The sequence below is a fragment of the Pinus tabuliformis genome, chromosome 2_2 (genome assembly GCF_031772625.1).
Source record: "Pinus tabuliformis cultivar Carrire ecotype Pingquan chromosome 2_2, CPIR1, whole genome shotgun sequence".
Taxonomy (NCBI): Eukaryota; Viridiplantae; Streptophyta; class Pinopsida; order Pinales; family Pinaceae; genus Pinus; species Pinus tabuliformis.
The window spans coordinates 419,918,149-419,931,943 of NC_142300.1; the positions used below are offsets into that span (position 1 = coordinate 419,918,149).

The following is a 13,795-nucleotide window of genomic DNA, read 5'->3' on the forward strand; positions in this document are numbered from 1 at the left end:
TACCCTAGGGTTGTGGGAGTACCTCCCAAGCTACACAAATCAACACTCTCTCTTGGCGAGAGAGGTACTTCCACCATTGGAAAGTATCTCATCATAATCAGTGGTGACACTAGCCCAATCTCTGCCATTCACCACTGCATCATACCCTGTAGAATGAACCACACTTTACTTGGTAGTGTCTCTGCTACTAGAAGCTTCCTAATTCTTCTTCATTTCCTAATAGGCTTTCATGCCGTCCCATTGTTCTTTCTTTCTAGAAGAAGTCCCCTAACTTCCCACTGACCATGTGCTCTTCTTGGGTTGTGTATTCTCCCTCTGAACTTGCATACTCCTGCTCGAACTTGACTCCCTCTTAGCCTTAAGAACCTCCTGCTTCTTCTCATGATTTATAGGATTTCCCGTCAACCGGTATAAACCATACTCCCTAACTCCAATTAAAACTCCAACAGAGGTAGAGCCTCTGGGTCTAAGCCTCGCTTTCCCATCCTAGAAAATCATCTCAAACCCTTTGGCCTCGATCATTGAGACAAACAACATGTTGTATTTGAGGTTTAGTACCCATAATACATCTTGAAATCGCAACAATTGACCTAACTCCATCCTAAATGGCACAAGTCCTAATCCTCTGATCACTTTCTAATTCTTGTTTCCAACCACTGCGTGCAACTTCAAGTCCCATTTAGTTAGAGTCTCAAAAACATCATGAAAACTTGTCATATGCTTCGACGCACCACTTTGCACGTACCATGCAGTCTCGTCAATGGTACCCTTGGAGAAATGAGAGAATAGAGAAACATATTCATCCTCAAATATTATTGAGAGGTCATCTAGCTCAGAGGATGTAGCAACACCACCTATATCCTTCCCCTTCTTCTTCTCATTGTCTACCTTATTCTTCTGCGGACACTTGCTCGAATAATGACCATATTCACCATAGTAATAACACTTCATCTTGCTCAAGTCTTTCTTTGCCTTGCCCTTCACTCTCACTGCAAGAGCCACATTATCATCAAAAGTCTTAATTTTCTTATGAAGTTCATCATCTCATAGTTCTTCCTGAATGAATTCATCCTAAAACTTGTTCCAATCTGGTAGTTTCTCTTGAGTGACAATCCCTTTTATGAAGGGCTTCCATTCCTCAATAAATCCTTTCAAAGGAGTCCTTACCAGTTCAGAATCTGAAATAGTTTCACTGATGGTAGTAAGATCATCTCCAAATTGAGAAAGTATCGTCAGATATAGGGCCACTCATTCACCATTCGACATCTTGGTGCTTTTCAAATTATCCCTCAATACCAACAACTGGTTCTCATTCTTATTCTGGAATAGATCCTGAAGAGATTTCCACATCTCATGGGCAGTGTTATTCCCTAACAAATGAGGTATCAAGTGATATTTGAGACTATATAGGATGATCAACTTATCCTTTGTATCCAATTCCTCATACACTTCTAACTCCTTAGGGTTAATCGATTTCTTGATCCCCTTATCGACAAATTCTCATATCTTTTTCACCATCAAGACCAACTTGATCCTTTCCTTCCAAGGACTATAGTTGTACAACCCATCCAATTTGTCCTCGTATCACAAACCAACTTCTAACTTCTCCATTGCTATTAGTGCTTCAATAGTAATGAAAAAAGTTCCCTCTTGAGTTGTACATTGTGCACACTTTGATCCTCTAGCCCTTCAAAGTAGCTCTGAAACCATGTTGACTTTTCCACGGCACTTAAGAATCAGGTTTATGTCTAAGATCACAATCATAAGCACATTCAAATGCCACAACACAAGCACTTTTCAAATCAAAAAATATATAACAGTGAATCAATCTCGTGCACAAGACGATTTTTAACCCAAAACTTGTTATATTACAAATCTTAATACAACAAACGTAAGGCTCCCGTACTAGTGACCATGGCCTTCACATACAACCCTAATACAAGGAAAACTGGGGCTTGGAGTCAACAACCTATGACTACCAACATGTCCCTAAACAAAGTACACTTGACTTACTTGTTGATGTAGTGCTCCATAGCCCTTTTTGTCCATGTACCTTGAACACATATGGCAGGTACTTTTCCTCCTCTTTTGTTGCCCACAAGTCTTCTACAACCTCATAAAATCTTGTATCTTAAACTCAAGAATTTTCCTCTATCAACCCTCCTTCTCCTCCAAGAGTGATTGATCATAGGCTCACTAACTAGCTGCCTTCTAGCAATGCTTTTCCACTTCAAATACACTGATCATAAGGTCTTATACTTCTTCCCATTTCTTGTTTCTTTGCTGCTCCAAATATGACCATACTTAGGGCTTGATCAAGCTTCATTGATATCTCTAATATGTTGTTTCACATCACAGAACTAGGGCTCATCAAACTTCCCTCTTATCACTGGTATGACCTACTGCAATTCATTGGAATAGTGCACAATAAAACACAACCACATAATAGTCCTTAACTTCACATAGGGATTTTTCTGACATTTCTAAAAGGCACCTATCCATAATAATTATGAACAGACTTCCACCCATCACTCCTCCTTGAAGACATTGCCACTTAAACTCCTATCAAACTCAGTCTTGTGGAAAACCTCTATCTAGGATTGCCTCTTATTTCTTTGCATTTCCACGGGAAACTCGACCCTTATACCTCCTCTGCAACTGCTCACAACTTTGTGTATAAATCCTTATTCTCCTTCACCCCACTCTTCATGAAATCTACCCTCATTCAACAGACAAGACACCCTCTCAGCCTCATCCACAGGGAGTTTTTACCCTATAAACAAAGGTACAAACTTGTCTCTAACACATTTTTGTTGGACAGAGAATTCAAACCCTATTAAAATGACATTCCACAGGTTGTATGCATAGATCTAGACCACAAAAATAACACCTTGTCATGGTCAACCTTCCTCCTTCAACTTGTACTAGAACATGAGACAAAAGGACAAAACAAGGCACTCCTTTCTGCTCCTTATCCAACTTGGCTTCTTGAGGTATGCAACCTCCTTTAGGTCTATCTTAGTTTGAGAATAAATACACTTGTGGATTCCCTCAACGAACTAATATCATCTCCACTTATATCAATCTTGTGGGAGTCTATTTGGCCCTCAAGGGTCACTACTTCAACTAAGTCGACTTGAATTTGAGTGCTCAAACATATATAACATAAAAGATAAAATCCCTTTCATTGACCTTTCACCACACTATTGAAAACATAGTTGACCCTTAATTCTTTAGGGGTGACCTACATGCTCTCAATGATCAAACCATCAAATTCTTCACTTGGTTTCATACCCACAACTTTGGGTGCAAATCCCACTGCTTGGGTACACTTGCCCACAAATCCCTTTTGGGCCAACTTCTCCCAAACTCGGTACCCTAGGGTTGTGGGACTCCCTCCCAAGCTACACAAATGAACACCTTGACTTACATCAACATCAACATCGTCATCGTCATTGTCTACCATCAACATCCATTAGTGGCCATATTTGGGGTGGTACAAATCCCATGGAATTATCATCAGCATATAAGGACTCACTCCTCCAGAGTGATCAATCGTCAAATCCCAATGCACATCACTAGGCCAAAATGTTGAGATCTAAACTAGCAAGCACTCACTCATCCTTCCTAGTGAGCACTCTGGGCCAAACACTCACTCACATTTGCTGGTGAGCACTCTAGGCCAAGCACTCACTCACTTTGCAATTACCAACCATATCATCATGGTACTTCAACACATGTTGAGCTATATTCTTTGGTTCAACCATAATTTAATCTTCTTCCTTTGTTTGATCCATCATCCTAACTTAATATTGAAATAGATCTTGCCATAGTAATCCTGATTTTCTCCCTTTGTCATTGGTGCTATCATCTATCTAGTAAAGGTCCTTCATTTGAGGTCAACTCTCTTTGAATATGAGAAAGGGTTCCTGGAGAAGCCTTGGCAACTCCTTCTAGAGCAAATCTTTCGGTCAATGCAACTTCTTTTTGGCACATGAGCTCTTTTGCTTTCGACAAAGAACAAATCATATAGGATCAAACTTCATCCATTAATCCAAGTGCATCAAATTTGTGGGTCCTGTACAAAGCCTTCTCTATGTAGCATAATATATATTCATATACCTCACAAGCTTGAGGTAGCTCTTACATACACATTTTTCATCAAATACAATGATCTCTATATCCATGAGAAATCATATAGATAATGAATTTTTAACATAAGTGTACTTGCCAAAAATGTCCCTTAATAGTATTCTTTCCTCTTACTAAGGTAATATTTTTCTTTGTACTTCATGCCATCCAATCATACTTTTTCTTGGAAGTCATTACTGGCTTTTTTCTAGCATAGATCAAGGCATTATTCCATCTTGTTGATTTACCTGCTCCCTCTGAGTCCATATTTCATCTAGTACAATATCATTCATCAAATCCCTTATTTTAGGAAATTCCTTCTTATCACAACTTTGTTTTTTTCTTCCTCCTGCTACCAAAGTCTAGGTAGCATTTAGTATGTACTTGCAATCCTCACTAGAAGGCCATGAAATAAAAATTACAATCAAGCAAAGATTAAAGGACAAGAGACTAAATACTTGTAAAATCAACATCATTAGTGATAATCAAATAAGAGAGATGCATAATACTTATCTTTTGAGAAGATATCAGCTCCCTCTTGATCCTTTGTCCTCTCGCATCCATCATCAACTTTATCGACTTCATACACATCATCATCATGATGTCATTCCTTTCTAGGGTTTCTTCTTTCAGCGAAAACACTTGATCCTAGGGTTTTTCCCATAAACCCTAGACTTTCTTCTCCAAGCCCTTTTGGTTTGCTAGGGTTTACTAACCCTAGTTATCCAAAATATATAGAACCCTAGACTTTATTTCACATGTGATGAAACTCATTAAACAATTAATAGTCATCCTTGGTTTCACCAAACCAAGTGGCTCAACTTCTTCGATGTATACCCATGAATTCATATCAGCAAGAAGATTTTTCATAGAGCACACATTGCATCAATTCTTTAAGAGGTTATGATCATAGAAATTATAGATCCATTTAATCTAATATCTCAGGCCTGCTAGATCTGTAAGTGACCTGTAATTTTGACCATGAAGAGGGATTCAACCTCTCTTTACTGAAGTAGACTTTTGTGATAGTGATTCCTTTTAATATTCTTTCAAAATCATATTTTCCTTAAAATGTCATTATACAACATGATCATATTTTAATGTCATTTCTTATTTCCATATCAGTTTATCAAAGGATGTACTTCTTCATGTCTATCATCAAGGGTTTCTTAATGATCTAGTGAGTTCCTTCAATCTTCAAGAGATAGGAATAATTTTAAGACAAACCTTCCAAAAGTATGACAATACATACCTCACATGTTAAACTTCAAATCTTATTGCAACTTAGATCTCTACAGTATAGAAGTCTATTTAAATTTCTTCGAGTTGCCTTCTTTAAAGGGACATCAAGTCAGTTCTTCTTCTAGGACTCATATTCTTCCACTATGTATAGAAAAATTCTCTTTTCATATCGACTTCTAAATGAATTTTGAGGATTGGTCACAAGTTATGATATCAAGGCTTTAAAAGAAAGGTACGTTTTAGAACATGAATACTCTGTAGAAATTCAGACTCTTCTTAAATATGACTTGACACTTCTTAGTGTCTTCACCAATGTTATGATTTTGATCACATGATAAATTAGCTTCCAAATTTTTGATATGATCATGGCATTCCTTTGACAATACTATAGATTATATGTGAGATGCAAGGATAGTCCCTACAATCTAAAATATTTTCAAACTTCAAGGTATTTAACCTTACTTTTATTGAGTTTGATATTAATAGATTCAAGGAGAGTCTTTAACATGATCCCTTCAAGAATTCACAAGGTTATTTTTAGCAATTTTTTTGATTGATACACACCTTGTATTTGCAGAATCATCATACATGAAGATAAATTTATGCATCCTCTTTTCGAACAATGCCTTCATAACAAAAGAATTGAAAGTGCTCTTCTTCTTCAACCTTTCTCAGATTCTCATCTTCTTGAACCAAATATGAGGCTTTTTTTAGGTAACCACAGTTGCTTCTGAGGCTTGGTACTATGTATTATGTTCTATTCCTTATAAATAGACCTTCTGGGATAAGATAAGGACCTCGAACTATCAAAGGTCAAACCTTAAAATCTTAACCTTCTTTGAACTTTTAAGATTTTCGGCCTAAAAATATTCTCTTGAGGCATTCAACCCTATAGATATTGAGATTTGATATTATATCTGTGAAAATAATTAGTTGGTATCGTTTCTGGGTCTTTGGTTTATTAAGATAGAGAAATATTTCTCTATTTCTCAAGACTTCTTTTATCACTGAGATTCGGTCCTATTGAAAGAATTCAATCTCCATGTAACAATGCAAGTCTTCTTGTCGTAGTGGCGATTTAACCTTGTAATCAGATTATGGTTTTTGATTAAGCATCTTAGACTAGGGTAAGAATAATCTCTCCTTTGAGGCTATTCTTTTACCAAGCTCTGATACCATGTTGATTTTTACATGGTCTTCTTAACTAATAATTATTTTTTATGATTATGATCTTTTCACATTCTTATTCCTTAATTTCGTCGTTCAATAATTACACAAAATACATCAACCATTAGTAAATAAGACAATAGGATCATAAAGAGACAATCACACAAAGAACAAAAACTTGGGAAAAACCTAGTCAACCTTTTACTTAGAGAACCAATGCAACATGAGATACATCAAAGTCAACTAACCAACAAGATGAACAACCACAAAGGACCAATTCAACCCTCCACAATTCTGTCCATAAAGTTCTTTGCAACAAGGTCTCTAAGAGAACCAAAATCATTCAACAAATCTTCCTCAGAGCTCGCACTGTACTACATAGATATACCACATAACAAGGTCTCAAGCAGACCGAAATTGACCTTTGTACTTGCATAAAAATTTCGGATGTCAACACAAAAATTTGCCTTAGAAACTTTGCATACATTCCATAGAAGATGTGCCCCAGTGTTCTCACATATTTCACAGAAGATATGTGCCTTAAATCCTTTGTATCCTCATACCTTCACATAAGCCTTAGATCAGATCATTCAAAGTTTTTCCTTGATGGGGAGTGAATAGGCTCTATTTATAATGTTTCGTCCATGCAAAAATGTGTGCCCCATGGGCAAGCTAACTTGTCAATTTGGAGGGCCGACTTGGTCTCTTGTGGAGGTAAAATACAAATTCAAAGTTTCATTTTTCCCGCTCTAGATGATCCTTATAAAATTTATCTTTTTGAAAATAAATATTTTTCTTTTCCTGCAAGCATGAAGAACAGTGGAAGAACATGCCTCACATAAATTTTATTTTACAAATATGAATGAGAATATTACGAAGACCGACCGTAGCTACAAAATTCAACACCCTCCTCACATTTCACAAATCTTAAGTTTATAATATGTATTAAATTAACTCCAAATTATGTAAGTGTTTTAATAACAAACATGAAAGAAACATGAGTTTAATTAAAAAAATTAATCCAAAAATAGTTTAAATTCATTAAGAAAAGAGGGTGGTGTATGAAATTAAAAAGTAATAATTTAAACTTAGAGAAATTTAGTTTCATGAAATAACCCCCATGTGGCAAGAGCAACACAAAGGTCTCCATCCAAGATTTTAACTTGAGATAAACTACGGAGTAGTTTGTGAACAAAATTTGAGACCTATCATTTGACTTGACTTCAGTAATGAACACAAAATAAGGAGTACAAAAGTGGATCAAGGGACAACTAGGAGAAGAAATATGGAATTATGTGGGGTGAAGGAAATTTTTTTTTTAATAAGAAATTAAGTAAATAATTTTAAAAGAGCATAGGTGAGAGGTTGACACATGGATAGGTGAATAATTAAATTATTGTATTAATGAAAACATTGATTTTTGTATGAAGTGACAAGTGTCATGTATAAAGCCTCCTATTTCACATCACCAAATTTCTCTTTTTCTTTTGTTCCCTCCTCAATTGCCTTATGTAATTTTTGGAGTGTTTTCTTGCTCATGGTAATATGAAACTTACAATGATTTATTTTTGTATTTGACTTATCAATATCACCATGTAGTTTTTCTACTTTCTCTTTTTGTTTATTTAATTTTTCTCCTTTTGCATCCTCTTATCTTATTTTGAAGCTCACTGACCTTCTCTTTCATATTTTTAGAACCCTTTACAAGATGTGCAAGCTCCTTTTCTTCATTAACAATAATTTGATCAAGTTCTTGCAATATTTCTAGCTTAATATTTGATGGTTGTGCTACAAACTTGAAAGATTCCAATTGTGTTTCAATGTCAACATATTTTATCATCAAATGTAATTTTGAAAAAATTTCCCACCTGTGAAGCATGGTGCATATTCACTTCAATTTGATTATGATCATTCATCATCTTAAGGTTCCCTAGCGTTGTTGTCTTATTCTAATGCAATACATCATATAAAGCAAGTAATTCATTTGGTTGTTGATTACTAGTTTAAAGTGTTGAACTTGTAATGCCAAGAGGATTAAGATTCACATTACCATTGGATGTCGTATGTCTTTCCTTCTTATATGGAAAAAAATACTCAACTTTCTATAGAAATTATGGTGTAGATTTGCAACTGCTCATGAAGTTTTAATCAAAATCACAAGACACAAACATACTCTACTGCTCTGTAGAATTAAATTCACAATTTAGAACATCAATAAAAAACATGTAATGAGAAATAACACACATACACACAATATTTTTCCAAGAGAAAGCAATATGCTAAAAACCTCTTTTCCTGCTTGCATTAATATGATGAATAAAGACGTATTATAATTGCTTTGCTCAACTGAGCACAACCTGCAATTGAATAACCTTTCTCTCTGCTCACTGATAAACTCTGACCCAAAATTAGTCAATTTCTACCTCTTTTTGAGCCCCTATTTCCTTGTTCAATTCCTTGAGAAAATAGGCCCCTATTATTTAGGAATTTCTCCAAAATGGTTTGCACAATTCCCAAGGTTGATCATCTGACTCCATGCAACACCTGTACACTAAGACTAGTCTACAACTGATCTTACACCTCCTTGGAACCTCCACCACAACTTAGCAGACTCAAATTATCTGCATGCACTAGGTATTTTGGGCTGATTGATTAGTTAACTAGATGATCACTGAGTTTGACTAATGTCACTGTTAGCCTCGCTAACAAAAGGCCCAAAATTGGATCCATATATGCTCTTAAAGTCTCCAAATTTGCTCAAAATCATGCCAAAGGATCCAAGTATGCCCCAAAAGTCTTCAAAATCCTCTTAAGGATCATTCAAAGTCAAAACCATTGCAAGAGGAGAGCCCTTGGAAGGGCGAAAATACACTATCAGGAGGTAAAAAACCAAAGAAGATAATGAAAATCAAGTATCGCAGGCTTTAAACAGTGAAAGAATACCAGCCGTTAGATCTGGCTGATCAACGGCCCAGATCTAAGTGGCTAATCACAATCGGTCGAGCAGAGAGGATGATTTAAGTATGGGCACAAGATTCGCCAATCAGCGATCTCCGATGATCAGATCAGTGAGTCACATCAGCGAGGCATCAGAGATTAAAGTAAAAGGCCCTGGAATCAGCGACATGCGATTGCGATTGATCACATCGCTATATCACATCGGCTATACAAAGGGAGCAGGCATATACACATGGGCGACCCGATAACCGGACCCGATGGTTATATACAACATATTCGATAAAATTTCAGGTTTGCAGTAAGCCTGTTTTAAATGCATTTTAATGTATTTCATTATATAACGAAATACAAAGGGAAACAAGGCAGCGTCGATTGTGATGAAGCTCGGACCCAAAAGGGTCCGAGAAGTGAAAAATATAATTTTTGAAGTCCGCCAAAGTCCATTTTTTAATGATTTTCAATGTTTTGGTGCATTTTTGAAACACAAAGAAAATGACAAAACCGACAGGATTTTGGGGGAGCCAAAGGCGATAAGTGGTTTAGGCCAAACTCCGCCCGATGCCATACAATGACCACCACGTGTCCAGGATGAGGAGAGAGAAAACTGCCCTCATCGGGCGGTTAACTCCAGTACAAAAGAGGCGCCCGAAATGGATCACCACCATTGGATCTAGGACTCCCAGATCAACGGTGGAGATGTGCTATCACTGCAAGGGCGGACCCAAGAGGAGAATAAGCCATATCTGAGGACTTTTGAAGTCCGAAAAGGACACAGAGGGGCGGGATTTCTCAGTGTTGCTGTGTTTTCTGTTTAAAACAGAAACAATCATTGTTTAAGGTAGAAGTCCACAATATGGCAACGCTGTTCTGTTTTAACAGAAAGCATGCATTGTTAAACCTTTGAAAGGGCCACAACACGCGCAGTTCATCCCCAAACCGACAAAGAGGTCGAGGAGCAGCACAACACAACACAACACGTGCAACTGTCCAAAACAAACAAAAATATCAAAGGCCACAATGCAGCTCCTCAAAACAAACATCATGGGGCATCTCCGACACGAGAGAGCCCCCAGACAGCGCATCAAACTACCTGAAGGTGGTTATTCCTCTGTCAGAAGGAAAAAACCTCCGAGCCATGCTTGCCTCTTCAGAGAATCAATCAGTTAACAAGACATATCAGACAGATTAAGACTCTGAGCCTTTGAGAGCTCAGGAGCATTGTAAAAGGCCTATAAAAGGCTGAAAACTAGATGTAACAAGGGTTCAACTTTTGGAGATTGTTCCTCCTCTGTTCCTTCAAGCTTCTCATCTTCATTCTAGCAATATAAGCTTCTTTTGCTATTATATGTTCAATGTCCATTCTCTTTGCTGTTCTATGCTTACACTTGAATAGGTTATTCAGGTTTTTTGTTGTGTCTAATGCCAGATAACTGTCATCTTATCTCTGCATTGATAAATTAGATTTGCAAGTCTCATTTACTTCCTGTAGCTGGCCATTCATATGTGTTTATGTATGCAATCTACTGGTATAGTCAGTATTCTCCATCTATCCATTGAATTTATAAATTATTGAGCATTAGTGGTCTAAAGCCTTGTATTGTTGAGAGTGTTCATGCATGTCTTGAGTGAGAATAGAGCTGAAATGGTTATCTGACTTGATCCAAACCATCATCCATTACAACAGTTCTGAGAACAATATTGAAGATTATATGTTTCTAGGCATCTCCGAGCTGCAACCTAGGAGAGTTTCCTGGAGTCCTAACAGTCCCACTACACAACTGACCTTCCATTAGTTCCTCTAATAGTTGAAACTAGTTTAATTGAAAACAACTTGAAATCACTGACCTTAATTGCTACAAATTAGCAATCACACATGCTTAATTGAACTCTAACTCCTCTAGCTCGCGTTTATTGAGCAAACTAGGTGACAAAAGCCATGTCACACAAGTTAAATGCATCCAAGTTGTCTACTGATGTGGAAATTCAAAATTTCTCAATTTAATCAAGACAAAATCAAATTGATAATTTCTTGCTACATTTTTCAACACTTTCCTTGAACTTGTAGTTGGTTAGGTTGCCCCATAGATATACAAAACAAAGATTTACTCTCTTGAGGTTCTGGTCTCTGAAATCCCATGCCTTGAAATATGTTCTATACTTGAACAAGTATATTGAAAATAATTTCTCAAACTCTCATTTGAAAATCCAAGCTAGTGCTCATGATATGGGCACTAATCATGTGGACATGTATAGAAATTTTGATCTTCCAATGGAGATTCTTGTGGTAACTTTATTTTTTTGATAAAATCTACATTATCTCTTACCTGAAGAGATGAAACTCCCTCAATTGAAATACCAACATTGAAATTGTCAAAGTCTTGTGATTTGCATCCCTGTACCTTAGAATTTAAGATATCCAAGTCTTGTGGTTTGCAATCATGCACATTAGTATTTTTATAAATGGAGTTTGAATCATCTTCAAAGCCTTCAACATCATACTTGTTTCTACTGCTTAATGTCATAAACCCAATATGTGTAGTCATTGTAGCACTAGTTGGTGGACAAGAATTAGGGTTTCTCTAGCAAGCCGATGCCTCTTATTGGTCGACAACTACTAGCAAATTTTCACTTCCATTAGCTGACATCTTATCTTGTAAGCACTTGATTTCCTAACAAGATTGTGAATTTTGGCTATATTAGGTGACATGTGCTTGATAACAACAATAAGAACCCCCACCTTCCAAGCCTTTTTTAGATGATGAGGGTTTTTATAAGGAAAAGGCCCATATCCTTTTGGAAAATCTAATTTTTGCCACCAATCTTCATTAGTAGTTGGACATTAAGTAGGAGAAATACCCTTTTCTAAGGGATACCTCCACTGAGAAGGATCACAGTGCTGCATAAGGGTAGAAAAAGTGAACCCAAGTGGTGTCCTGAAGTTCTTGGAGAGTATGAGGGGTAGGAGCCACAACCATGCTACTCTCATTTACTCCATGTGTTGCATGTTCTTCTTGATATTTGTTGATTGCAGCAGGGCCATTCCTGTCAAATTCGGCCTTCTCCTTCCATCATGCTCTAAGATTGTCAGAGGCTCCACTTACAGGCTTCCCTTTTTCAGGAATTCTTTTGTATACAAAACCTTGTGCTTTGCAAACTTCCATCATTATATGCCTGTACTTCAATATATCATCCTATGCTCGGGACATATTTTTTTTTCATTCAGGCTTTTTCTTGTGACCATTTTTGTTTTTTTGCGCCGCTATGCCATTTTCCCTTTCGTTGCTCCTTAATGCACCTAAGCCAGATACAATCCTTCCACATCTACTTCTCAAGATCATCCACATCAATGTCATCCTCACTAAGTTCATCATCATGCATAACCTCACCTTTATTTTCACACATTGAATCTTCTTCAAGAGGAACATAAAGTTGATCCAAATTTCTTGGATAACCCTTCCCATCATAAATCACCATGACTTTTACCCTAGATTGGTTGTGCCAAAATTTTGGGATTATATGTAGATAAGTGACAATTAGCTTCAATGGGAGTGTGGTAATGATAAGATAACTTCAATGTCTTTGAAGTATGAAATCTAGTCTAATTAGGTAGATAGACTGGCTAGATCCTACAAAGACGATTTAGTTCACCATTTAATTATTACAATTTTTCTCGCTACCATCTTATCCCCTATTTTGGCGATGTCTACACTGACTTACAGGACTAGCATGAGTATAGTTAATCATGCACTTCAGTGGGATGCTTAACTTATTTAAAACCATCCCTAATGATATAGATGACATACATGAGTACTTACATATTACATCCGATATTATTTGTTGAGTAAAATGTTGTTTGAAATATAGATCTTGTTTGTACATGTATTATACTGGTAATCTCGTTTACGTATGTATTATACCAGTAAACTAAGTATAACCACTTGATATCTTTTGACTTGATATATTGAATTTATTGGTGTCAATGACCTAATATTTGTTTATATTGCAAATGAACAAGTTTATTTATGATAACTTTCACTCATTTCATGTGAGTTAGTTAACTAGCAGGTTATCTAGTAAAATATTTTAGTGCTCAAATACAACTAGTAGCAAATATTAATGGTTTTTACATATGTAAGTCATTGTTAGTGATATTAAGGGATATGTTTAAACCTCATGACCCAATTTTGAAAAAAAAAATCCCTAGTTATCTAATCTTGATTGATAATTATGAAGCCAAAAATTTCTACATACAATCTCATACTCCTTGCACACTCCATGATTATCTTATTCATCCTTT

General features: G+C 36.4%; 1 pseudogene; it reads right to left on the bottom strand.

Moving 5' to 3' along the window:
- Positions 1 to 11,539: 11,539 nt before the first annotated feature.
- Positions 11,540 to 12,876, bottom strand: LOC149193054 (ETHYLENE INSENSITIVE 3-like 1 protein pseudogene; annotated as a pseudogene).
- Positions 12,877 to 13,795: the final 919 nt, after the last annotated feature.